General features: G+C 40.4%; 1 long non-coding RNA gene across 3 annotated transcripts; it reads left to right on the top strand.

Annotated features, from left to right (window-relative positions):
• Positions 1–344: 344 nt before the first annotated feature.
• On the top strand, positions 345–11,133 carry LOC138953731 (uncharacterized). Of its 3 annotated transcripts, none has more exons than XR_011451599.1 (5): positions 345–573; positions 4,185–4,276; positions 5,323–5,459; positions 7,752–7,806; positions 8,795–11,133. It is a non-coding gene; the product is annotated as an uncharacterized lncRNA (long non-coding RNA). The 3 variants fall into 3 exon arrangements; XR_011451600.1 differs by having other exon boundaries at positions 345–433; XR_011451598.1 differs by having other exon boundaries at positions 346–519.
• The last annotated feature ends 2,337 nt before the right edge of the window (positions 11,134–13,470 follow it).

Raw genomic sequence — 13,470 nt, forward strand, 5'->3', positions numbered from 1 at the left:
TGTCATAATTGACATATTTGAGAAGTTTTTGCAGTGCAAAATGTTCTGAAAAATGAAAATGCTGCCTCTTAGAACATATTTTGCAAGGAAAATCTGTGCTTTTTGCCTTGACATTCTTTTTGGATCGAAGATTAGAAGAGTAGCTTCCCTTGTTAATAACAGACAGAATAGTTTCCCTTGTCAACCATGACAACTATATAATTTATACAAAATACAGAATTTTAGCCAAAAAAACACCTGTTATTGTCATTCTTAAATCTGTCTTTATTTTGCAAAAGGTGTGTACAATCAATTTAGAGTCTAGTCTAGTTTATGTAATAATTTAGAATAAAAAGTCATTTTCTCAGCGATTATATCTACTTCCGGTTCTTCGTCGGCAAAAATAAGAAAATTACGATTTACAGAAATGTTTTCGACTGGCAACAGAACGAAGGTGAGGCGATTGTCTACCGACAAGCCAACCAACAAGTTCGTCACTGAACGTTCCAGTTCTACTTCGACGTGGGACATCAGACAGAGGTGGTTCGACGAAATTGGCGCAATGAAAATTAAAATTCATCATGAACTGATACTGTGATAGTGATACCGGTGTAACACGAGAAAGTTATTCCCACGAGATTTTTATTCCGGAGTAAATAGTCTATTTCGTACGAACCTTGACTCCCTTTAGGAAAAAATTAATCCCAAATAACACGAGAAAAATTACTCCCCACGACAGGTGTGTTTCGAGTCAAGATTTCGGTCAAAAATGTTACTCCTCTGACGAATAAATAACGAATAAATTATTCCACCCTAAATCAAGCAATTTAACCGCCCACGCCAGTTGTACGAATCTTTTACTCCCTTGTCAGTTCTGGTGTGGAAGGGCTGGGAGGAGGGGTAGCGCGACATTCGTTTGCGCGAGATCACATCTTGGCATTAATTATCCCTTCGCCCACATTCAAATTTCGGGTACGAAAGTTTTACTGGAAGTGGAAGTAAATAAAATTGGGAGTAAAACTGTTGTGGAGGGAGTAATTTTGTCATGCCTTGGGGAGTTCTTTTCTCGTACGAAAGGTCAGTACTCGGAGTAAGATATTCGTATGAAATTTTTAGTCCAACGTGGAGTAAACATTTCATGTTACACCGGTACTGTAAGTATTCGCTTGGTCAATTGATTACGATGAATTTGAAAATACATTGGAACGCCCTGTTTTATTTTTAGCTTGCAAGGAAGTGTTTAAATTGATTTGATTTTTGATCCGACTTGTCAGTTACGCAACTTACGGAGCTCCCAAGATCCTAGTCCGCCAAACATGAGTAGCTCTCTATATTCTTTTACCAGGTACTTCTACTACTTAGTACTAGGTTAAGGTTGTTCTACGGACATGGTTCCAGTTCAATGTATACATGCGGGAGGGGGGGGGGGTAGGTACCAAAGGCAGAAGGTATCACTGGACCAACATTATAATCATAGTGAGTCTACGATAGTGTTGGTCCAGTGAACGATACCTTCCACCTGTCGTACCTCCCCCCCCCCCCCCCCCCCCCCCCCCCCCATGTGAACAGCGCAACCTAGTTTTAAGCGATTCTTGCCACACTTACTCCTTTCGCGATTGTCCGGTTGTCCTCGTTGTTTTCCGGAGAAGGAAAGGCTAGAGCTTCAGAGATGGTTACATCCCACATATAATTTATAATAACTCAGTGGCAGTAAGCACGATGTAAGAAAAGTCTGGCGCGAGTCACGGTTGAGTCGGGCAGTTATTGCTCAACTAGGTTTTGGAGTCTGGTGCGAGTTGCATGCTGGCAAGTCTGGGGCGATTCACTGGGGCTGTTCACATGGCAGACTTTTTGCCGATTCAGCCTCAGTGACTTGGAAGCGATTTTCAAACATGTATTATTTGTTTTTGTTTTTTGTGTAACTCGTCGCAACTCAACATGTAGTAGTCATTTTCTGTCTGTACTACTACTAGCCCAGGTAGAAAGATCTGTGTGCAACTGCAAGCGACTGACATAATCGTGGGTTTTTGATTAACTCATATTATAATATTATAATAATGCTGTGTGGACTGTAGTTGCGGTATTTAAAAAACCCTGAAAAAGCAGGTTTATTTGAGGTATGTAGAGGTTACATGCTGAGTCTCTGTGAATATTAAAAATAATGGTTGAAGTTAGCGGATCATGAAAAATGCGAGCTTCAGCAACCTTTATCATGACCGCGAACTGAGACCATTATTTTTTATATTCACTGAGACAAGGTGTGTAACCTCTTTATTCCTCCTTTGTTCAGTTAATCAGAGAAAAGAGGAGTTTTTCTGTCAAAGCTTGATCGGATCCTATTCACTCAATTAGTCTATCTGTGCAGGCGACTAATAAATGCGCGGTTGTATAGTTCCATGTAAATCATTCAATTATGTTTTGGACTAAAATCAAGTACACAGTTATGTGGTTTACGGAACGCGGATCGTATCAACTGATGCAGGAAATTGATGCATCCAAAACCCAAATTTGATGCATCGTTTTGATGCATCAGAATTTTTGGGTTTTCCCGGAAAGTGCCGAGCAAAAAGCAAAATTTGAACCGGAATACGAAGCGAAACGAACTATTTCTAAGCCTCTTTTGTACGCACCAGCAGGAATTTTTCCGAAATCATGGCAAGTGTAATTGACGGTTTAATTGGAAGAAGCTGTGGTTCAAACAGTCGAGCAAAGACGGCAGGAGGCGAGAAACGAAGGAGAAGGAGGTGCCGACGGCATCTGTTTATATTCGTCAAAATGTCATTTCAAGTTTTTCCGTGCTCAGGCATTTCTTACGGAAAGACCGAAAATGAATGATCTTTCGCATGCATACAAAACCGAAAGTGATGCATCAAAATGATGCATCATTTTCTAAAAGGATGCATCTTCTTCTTCTGCGTTCGTGGGCTGAAACTCCCGCGTACACTCGTGTTTTTTGCACGAGTGGAATTTTACGTGTATGACCGTTTTTTACCCCGCCATTTAGGCAGCCATACGCCGTTTTCCGAGGAAGCGTGCTGGGTATTTTCGTGTTTCTATAACCCACCGAACTCTGACATGGATTACAGGATCTTTTTCGTGCTTGCGTGTACACACGGGGGTGTTCGGACACCGAGGAGAGTCTGCACACAAAGTTGATTCTGAGAAATAAATCTCTCGCCAAACGTGGGGACGAACTCACGCTGACAGCGGCCAACTGGATACAAATCCAGCGCGCTACCGACTGAGCTACATCCCCGCCTGAAAAGGATGCATCATTTTCGTATCGGATGCATCAGTTTTGGAAAATGATGCATCCTTTTTGAAAATGATCACAAAAGGATGCATTTTTGTGTGAAAAGGATGCATCAAATTCTTGGTTTTGGATGCATCAATTTCCTGCATCAGTTGATACGATCCGCGTTCCGTAGTTGTTATCCTGCTGTAGCGGTAAAGGCAGATATTGTGTGTTCAGTTCATGTTTTGGTATCGCTGAGGAAATGTTCTTTCCTCAAATAGGATTGAGCAGACGAACTTTTGCCCCCGTGTTCCAACGTTATATACTGAATGAAGTTCAGTTTTCTGGGGCAAAACTGCTTTATATTCTTAAAATTGTTGGGATGCGTGCATTTGGTTGCTAATGATCTGTTTATAAAATTAAATATTGATGAAAACTGACTGTCGGATTGCAGTCTTTCGTCGAAGAAACTGATTTTAAAGAAATTTGTAAGGGGAACTACTCTTGTCGCTAGACAAAGTATGAGAGTTACTTGCCTTGGAACTTGCCTGCCGGGTGATCGTTAGATTTCGAGTTAAAAAACAACCGAACTCATGGATTTAATATGGAGATACATGTATTCAAGCCTGTAGGTGCTACTTTAAAAAAACATTTTTATTTTTTGCTCCAGAGATGTACATTTTGTACAATTAGAGCGTTCAGAACTTTTCACTTTCAGTCGCAAAAGTAGTGCTGACACAGAACAGCTTCTCAACCCATTGCGCTATCGAGGATTCAGGCTGTTGTTTGCTTGTTATTTATTTGGTTGCTGGCCCAAACCAGCCCAACAAGTTTTCAGAGGTAAAGAAGCAGAGGGGGGAATAATACAGACTCAGTAGAAGGAGTGTTTATGTAAACTATCCAGCTTGATGCATGTGTATAAAAGTATGCCTGGTTTGAGACATCTTCAACTTTTTTTTTCATAAAACAGACACTGAGGGAGGAATCAATCACAGACCTGTGACCCCCACAACCATGTGTCTCCTTCGGCAGCAGGGACAGACAGACTGACGATGACTGTTGGTGAGTGAATGGTCAAGTTTTGACTATACTGTTTTAACGTAGACAGGGAATTGTGACGAGGGTGGTGTGGTGTATGTGTGTGCGTACGTGTGCATATGTGTGTGTGAAGAGCGATTCAGGGAAAACTACTGGGCGGGTCTTGAAGAAACTTGACATGAGAGTTCCTGGATATTAACTATTCCCATTTCTAATTTTTTTTTTTATAAATCCTTTAATGATAGTTGAGGCAGCACTGTCACCCCCTAAATTTTCAACTAAATTGATTGAAATTTGTGTCAAGCAATCTTTAACTCACTTCGGACTTTGGGGTTGCATTTTAGCACGGAAGCTTAATAATTAGTTAATAAGTTTGCTTATTTAATTTGTCATTAATTTGATTAAAAACAAATTTTCACTTACAGATTAAAAATTCATTGCATCGTATTCCTTAGAAAATAGGTTGAGTCTGTTCGCATGCTTCGCGGAGACGAAGTTGATCTGTCTCGGTCTTCGGGTGTCTCTTTATGTGGAGTTGATTTTAAACTTTGATGACAACAGTTTGACTAAATGTTTTATATCGTTTCACAGAACTTTTTTTACCTGAGTACTTGCCCTAGACAGATCTGTGTGCAAATAGCTGAGTACTTGCCCTAGACAGATCTGTGTGCAAATAGCTGAGTACTTGCCCTAGACAGATCTGTGTGCAAATAGCTGAGTACTTGCCCTAGACAGATCTGTGTGCAAATAGCTGAGTACTTGCCCTAGACAGATCTGTGTGCAAATAGCTGAGTACTTGCCCTAGACAGATCTGTGTGCAAATAGCTGAGTACTTGCCCTAGACAGATCTGTGTGCAAATAGCTGAGTACTTGCCCTAGACAGATCTGTGTGCAAATAGCTGAGTACTTGCCCTAGACAGATCTGTGTGCAAATAGCTGAGACAAATGGGAATACAAACAAAGCACTTTGTGTTGGTGTGGTCAAGATGAATATTCTTTTAAGTGGTTTATTTTGTCGTATTAAGTTAATTAACTATTAAATTTACACAACCATGTTTCTTTTTTGGCAGCAGGGTCACACAGACTGAAGATGCCTGTTGGTGAATGAATGCGTTGATGTCCACCTGTCCAATGTCTCCTAAGCTGTCTTCTCATCATCATCACTGTACCATCATCATTGTCAGTGTTGACTATATGACAAAGACTGGTAATTTAAGTTTTATTTTTCTTGTTTGGGAAATGAATATAATTAGGCACTGCATGTCACTTTAGATGGTATGAGCCATCTGCATTTATGGCAGAATGACCGAGGTCTTTTACGTGCCACTGTGGTGACACGGGGGTGGGAGATGGATACCGTCGCTGGGTCTGCACATAAAGTTAACGGGCCGTGTCCGGCCCGGCCGGATTCGAACCAGCGATCTTCCGATCACAAGTCCAGTGCTCTACCACCTGAGCTACCTGGGCCCCCAATTTCCACTGCCCATCCCTTTTCCCTTTTATCCTTCTTTCAATCTTTCATTCTTTGCCTCGATGGCAGAGACTTCACAGAAAAATGCTTTGCAGTTTCTGGTAGTGGTAATAGCAACCCCTCCTCTTTGGCATGCCACTTGCAAATGTTCTGTACATTATCTTGCCCTTGTTTCTGGACTGGGGTTTAATTGCAAACAGAAATGTCACATCTGTACACCTGAGATGCACACAGTAACAAAAACACACAGTCAGGACATTTGGACTTAGCATCCAGGTCCAACTCACCTTGTCCTCCATGTCTGGGAACAACAGGTGAGAGGTGGGGTGAGGGTGTTTGTTTTGCCGTGGACCATGATTCATTGGACCCTAACTACCATATTATTTTGTGGAAGTCTACAGTATTTCGAACCTTTGAATGAGTTTCTGGCAAATTTGAATAAACTGAAAAATGTGGGAATCCACTGTACCTTATTCAAGACGCAGGGTGCACTATTTGCTAAAATAGTAAAAATGAAAAAGCAACACAGGTATGGTTATTTAGAAAAAAAATCAAAGTGAGTAATTAAAGGTGCTTGAGAGCACCGCCCATCCAGGTACTGGACACGAAAAGGATTCCAGAGGCACCAAGACAGATTATGTCAGAAAGACAGATTATGCCCTCTATGATAAGGCTTAGTAACAGTATCATTTACACAAACAATGAAAATGACTCGGTGGAGGTAATCCAGCCCAACCCTCCCAAGGGGTGCTCTTTTTTGTTGCGAATTTGATAAGTTTTAATTGATGTTTAAAAAAAATACTTTCTGTTTTTATTCCACGGTTGCATTATTGGTAATTGGTAATGCACTATCTTATGGTATCACTTTTGGGCATCAAGAGTTTTCTTTACACAGAATAAAGTAATGTTGTATGTTGTAAAAGAGAGGGTAGATGTTATATAGAGGTAAGAAATACAAGAAATAATTATCAAGGGGGCGGTAAAATAGAGGGGTCATTAGGGGAGGTACCATTGTATTCATTATTTTGCAATTAAAGCAAGTCTTTGTATATTTTCAGTGTGATATGTTTGTGTGCAGGGTGTGGTAAAATACATAATAGTTCCAAGAGAAAGGTCTATCATTTTGCGAAACAATGCAAACTGTGTATTGAGTTTGTTAGTCCCTTTCAAGCAATTATAGTGAAGCACTGGTATTCTGGAAACAAAAGTTCTAGCTTAAGTGTGACATTTCATAAATGTAAAACAAGCCACAAAAACACAGACCAACTCTGTCTGGGCAAGTAATAATATTTTTAAGAGATTACTAGTTGGTTTGACTTCACAGTTTACCTTTAACAGTATGACGATTGTTCTCAGTGGAAAATAACAAAACATGTTAGGGCTTGTGGACAATTCTAGGGGCTATTATATTTGTCAAGTTACATTGGAACCTGCCCTGGCAACCACCCCTCAATAATGACCACCAATAAGGATTCCCGGACGGTTGTTTTTTATGTAATTCGCCCTTGATAGAGCGTAGTGACCACTTTTGGAATTTTCCTTTGGAGCTTGTTCAACAGGTTCAATTGTCCTAAATGACACCAACAATTTTTGTCAAAAAAATAAAGTACATTCCTACTCCTATACCTATTCAAAAACTTCTATGTTATAGAAGAATATGCAGAGGATAAAAATGCCATTGTATTTTTTTTTAAATTGGTTTGAACAACTACTAGACATTTGAAAACAAAATTTCAACTTTTTCATGTAACTGTTCAATATATATATGGGTTGGCACCCATGCTTTATGATGAAGATGAAGACCGACACAAGAACACCACAAAAGGGTCACAGACAAAAAGCCCACAGATTTTAAACTGAAACCTTCACCATGTTTTTTGTTTGTGTGTGTGTCTTGCTTGGATCTCTTGATATATTCTATTTTTGTTTATTTTAAAGACATAAGTGCATGTTGCTAGAAAAATCTATCTTTGGGTTTGGGCATTTTTTATCTCTCTGCTTCAGAAGTGCTTTTGTTCTTGTGTGCAGCACAGCTTACTGGTGTTGGGGAAAAAGGTGTGAGAAGATTGTTGCTAGAAAGAAGGTAAATCAAAATGGGTTTTTATATTCATGATATTGTGTGTATACCTGTTTAGTGCAGTGATTTTATCGGAAAACATTAATGTAAACACTAAAACAGATAATCGAATAGAAACAGCATCTCCTGTTCATAAGGAAGATCTGGTTTTTATTTTAGACCAATGAATTATGTGGAGATGGGCACCGCCTTCATAAAGCTGGCCTCAGAAAAGTTAAGATCTCTAACATCTCTCTCCCCTACGATTCCCGTCTATGTTAAAACATTTTGTCTTAAAACATTTAGTCATAACTTGACTAAATCATTAAATGTTACAAAAAATCACACTGCACAGAGAGCACCCAGGCAGTTCAAACGACTTGGTCAGACAGGAAGTACAAGACCGCTTGAGTCGCCATATTTGTGGTCTAAGAAATGAATGTCAGTCATTGCAGCAAACTCTCCATTCGTACATTAGTGCGCCATCTTTATAATTATGCCACATGTTTTCCCACAGAAACTTAGCTAATTCAGATGCAATCTGAAAATTATAATGATCAGGGCTACATGTATCACATGAATTTTGTGACCCTCAACTTTCGCTGTTTGACTGTGGGTCATAGTAACCCTCACTCTTACAATATTGTGGGAACGTGGAAATGTACACAGAAATATGGTTGCTATTGCTCTCTATTTTTCCCTTTCTTTATCAGTGTATCTTTAGTCTTTGAACTTTTGAAAACAACACACTTGATGTATCTTATTCATTAACTCTTCATACACCATGTGTTGGTTGTTGAACTCTCCGTTATTAAAAAAAAAATTGTTTGTGTCCTGTTGTTCACAATAGACAATATTAGGAAATACCTCTGTCACGTGTCAGAACTACACACAGTCTGGCCAAGGCTGAGGGTGTGGGCTGAACAATTTCTATTCACCTGTTTTTGAACTGAAGGATGTGTTCTTCAGCAATGAAGTGAAACAGGGAATTACAGATATCTCTTCTTTTTTTCAGACTGGCAGGCAAATGCAAAGACCTACTTGGAAAATTGCCTGGACGAAGGATGCACTTTGCGGCAGCCTATTGCAGTCAGCCAGGGATGAGAGGGAAGCTGAGCTTCTTCATCGTGCCGTGAACATGGTGCAGGAACGTAATTTTGTCAACAAATACTCCGGTGCAGTCCTACCTGCCCTGGCAACCATGGCATCAGTAACCATCCATGACCACCCAAAAGGATCCTGACAACCGTTTTGTTGATATCATTCACCTTAAGCAAAAGCGAGAAGAAGTGTGCCTTTGAAGAAGATCACTTTGCAATGTTCACAGTGCTTGATTTGACTTATGTATCCACGACAGGCGTCTTACTTTATTTCTTTTGCTTGATTTCAGATTTGCAGGTTTTTTCATTCTTAATCATAATGACATTAAAGCACGTTTTTTTAAGCCTCAAATTAACTTGGCAAAGTTGACTATGTGAACTATAGTTCATGAAGCTGACTGCACAGGGCTCTAGCACTGAGTTTTGTTTGTAAAAAGACTTTGCCTAGTCTCTGTAAAATCGACTTGAACCTTTTTTTTCTCCAGGAATATCCTGTCTATGCAAGTTTGTAATTCATAAATATTTCCTAACAGGTTCTGAGATATTATTATGACATCAATTTGTAACAAGTTTCTACTTCCATTGGGTAAAATGAAACATTAGTCCCGACGGGCGCAATGGCAGGGTGGTAAGACGTCGGTCTCTTATACCCCAGTCACACAGAGACGCCGCTTCTACTCCGTTGTAAAATTGTCGGAGATCGTGGGCCAAACATGTGAGGATCTCCATGAGAGAGGTTTGGTCAGGTAGGATCTGCTAGGTCGCGAAGCTGCACTCACTCCCTATGCTTATTTTGAACTGCACAAAACAATCGTAGCCTCGTCTGGGCGCAGTACAGTCGTGATGTAGTTTTTTGTATGGCCCCCGTCACACAGCTCTAAGTTTTTAAGACGACCATGCCAATAAATCTGATCTGAAAAAAGGTACAGTGGAACCCCCCTTTTAAGACCCCCCAATTTAAGACCCCCTCCATTTTAAGACCTGATTTTCTCAGATTTTTGGAGGTCTTAAAAGGGGGGTTCCACTGTATCAAGTCGGGGCTCGCTGTCAAAATCCAGCACATGGCGAAAAAAACCAACTAGGTACATTACGACTGTACACGACTACACTTGTTTTGTGCAGTTCAACATAAGCGTGGGGGGAGCGTGCAAGTTTCCCGGCCTAGCAGATCCCACCTCGACCAACCCACGCTCATGAAGATCCTGCCACGTTTGGCTGACGATTGGCCACGCTCTCAGACACTTTTCCGTTATAGCAGAAGCGGCGTCTATATTCTGTGACTAGGGTGTTGATGCCATGTGCTGGATTTTGACGGTGATATGCCCCGATTTGATAACTTTTTCGGATCGGCATGGTTGTGGTAAGGACGCAGCGCTGTGTGACCGGGCCCTTAATCATAAGGTCGTGAGTTCGAATCCTGGCCGCGGCCGCCTGGTGGGTTAAGGGTGGAGATTTTTCCAATCTCCCAGGTCAACTTATGTGCAGACCTGCTACATGTAGTGCCTTATCCCCCTTCGTGTGTACACGCAAGCACAAGACCAAGTGTAATCCATGTCAGAGTTTGGTGGGTTATAGAAACACGAAAATACCCAGCATGCTTCCCCCGAAATCGGCGTATGGTGCCTGAATGGCGGGGTAAAAACGGCCATACATGTAAAAACACACTCATGCAAAAACATGAGTGAACGTGGGAGTTTCAGCCCATAAATTAACAAGTCGCGTAAGGCGAAAATACAATATTTAGTCAAGTAGCTGTCGAACTCACAGAATGAAACTGAACGCAATGCCATTTTACTCGTAGCATCGTCAGGCCACCGCTCATGGCAAAGGCAGTGAAATTGACAAGAAGAGCGGGGTAGTAGTTGCGCTAAGAAGGATAGCACGCTTTTCTGTACCTCTCTTTGTTTTAACTTTCTGAGCGTGTTTTTAATCCAAACATATCATATCTATATGTTTTTGGAATCAGGAACCGACAAGGAATAAGATGAAAGTGTTTTTAAATTGATTTGGAAAATTAATTTTGATAATAATTTTTATATATTTAATTTTCAGAGCTTGTTTTTAATCCGAATATAACATATTTATATGTTTTTGGAATCAGCAAATGATGGAGAATAAGATAAACGTAAATTTGGATCGTTTTATACATTTTTATTTTTTTTTTACAATTTTCAGATTTTTAATGACCAAAGTCATTAATTAATTTTTAAGCCACCAAGCTGAAATGCAATACCGAACCCCGGGCTTCGTCGAAGATTACTTGACCAAAATTTCAACCAATTTGGTTGAAAAATGAGGGCGTGACAGTGCCGCCTCAACTTTCACGAAAAGCCGGATATGACGTCATCAAAGACATTTATCAAAAAAATGAAAACAACGTTCGGGGATTTCATACCCAGGAACTCTCATGTCAAATTTCATAAAGATCGGTCCAGTAGTTTGGTCTGAATCGCTCTACACACACACACAGACAGACACACACACACACACACACACACACACACACACACACACACACACACACACACATACACCACGACCCTCGTCTCGATTCCCCCCTCTACGTTAAAATATTTAGTCAAAACTTGACTAAATATAAAAAGAAGAAGAAACATTAGTTCCAAATTAACAATGCATAATTGTTGCTGTTTATGGCACTATTTCTTTGTACATTTGACACCATCTTTCAGGTGAGAGGTGATTCTGGGGGAGATGGAGGGGTAGACAGTAATCTCTTGGTCATAGTTTTATCCTTTTGACTGCAGATCAGTTAGTCACTGGAGAACTAACAATCTAAATGAGCAAGAGAAAACTGCAGCTTAGCAGAGGTGTCATATTTTGAGTTTCGGCATTCAGTATCTGTTTAGTGCAGGCATATTCCTTGTATTTTGACTTTCCTTATTTTTTTTTCATGAGAAATACTGACAATGAGAACGGCTGAACATATATTCACTCTGAACTGTGACAAAATATATGATATTGTTCACTATCTGCAATAATATGACTTAGTTTACTATATAAAGAATATTGGCGTGTTGTTAATTTTAAGTAGCTAGCTTTCATGGTTTACCACTAAAGACCTGTTATAAATCTTGATAGAGAAATTAGAGAGCTGAACATTTCACTTCAAATAACAGAAAAGAAGGCTTAATTTAAAATGTTAAGAGAGAGGTAGATGTACATAGATTATGAACAATAATTGTGCAAAAGAAAGTGCTTAAAAAGGGAAGGTCTTAACCAGTTAGGTTCTTTGTATTTTTTATATGAAAATTTGATTAACATTTTTTTTACACACTGTTGATGCTCTTACATATATAATCGTGTGCAATCTCTGTTTTAAATGTTTGACAATAAAAGCTTATTTGTGTGAAAACGTTTTTTGTCAAAAGTCAGTAAAAGTTTTACTTATAACAGTCTGAATGTCATTGTGTATGTGTATCTGTGAATGCTGACCACACACACACACACACAAATACACGCCTTGGAATATGCACCTGCAGGGGATAAAAAAAAAGGGTAGCACGATTTTAAATGACGAATTCCGGATAAAACTTGGGTTTGAATGATTATGAAAGAGTGAATACCCTTGCTTTCAATTCAGCCGGGTGAGACAAATAACCCACACGTGTTTCAGACACACACCCTCACTAGTGACTGGGCTATTATTTTGGGAGGGGAGATGTAACTTTCCCACGTGTCATCAAATTGTAGGCCAGGCACTAGCGAGGGGGTCTGTCTTACACACGTGTGCAGGAAACAATGGAACAATTGTCTACCCTAAAGCAAGGGTGTTCACTCTTTCACGACCCATATATACACACCCAGCAGTCGGTATCAAGATATTTTCGATCAGCGTCTATTTCCTTGGGGTAATCCCAGACGACCTCCCGAGGTCTATTTCTGCCTTCAGTCTTGGGGACATAACATAATTATACTGAAGCTAGAGAACCTCCACATGATTTGGAAAAGGGCTGGAGTATGAGATAGCCGGGGGGCTTCCGAAACTGATAAGGCAGGGAGGGGTTCAACAGGGCTGGCCAGGCGGAGGATCTGGATGCTGTCGAAATTTAGCATTTAAAAGGGGTATTTTGGGTCTCTTCTTGTGAAAAAAAGGCACTTTTTACAGGTGATCCGGGCTTCCGGAATAAAGAAAACATCCCTTAGTCCCCAGCCTAGATCCAGCCCCGTGGAGGGTGTCAGTTGAATAATTATGAGGTTAGTAAAGGTGATGGGAACGGGGACGAGAGGTAGGGAAGATCATTTTTGAGAGACCGAGAAAAACACACCTGCTTACACTTGTCAATGGCGAGGGAGGTAAGGCCCTAGGTTGCCTTATACGGCTGACCACTTCCTAATACGGACCACCGCCTCCCGTTCTGACCGTTGAAACGGACAGTGTTAGAGCGCTCAAAACAATTTCATTCGTTGTATTTACCCTCTCTCGATAACGTGCACATGTCACAACAGTTTCAGAAACACAAACCTCAAAACTGTCAGACTTCTGTTTATTCTTTTTTACACTTTTGGCAGCCGGTTCACTCTACATTCAGACACCCGCCTTTTTAGGATACCATCCGCGTCAGCACGCACT

This window comes from Littorina saxatilis, linkage group LG17 (genome assembly GCF_037325665.1).
Source record: "Littorina saxatilis isolate snail1 linkage group LG17, US_GU_Lsax_2.0, whole genome shotgun sequence".
In the NCBI taxonomy this organism is placed as follows: Eukaryota; Metazoa; Mollusca; class Gastropoda; order Littorinimorpha; family Littorinidae; genus Littorina; species Littorina saxatilis.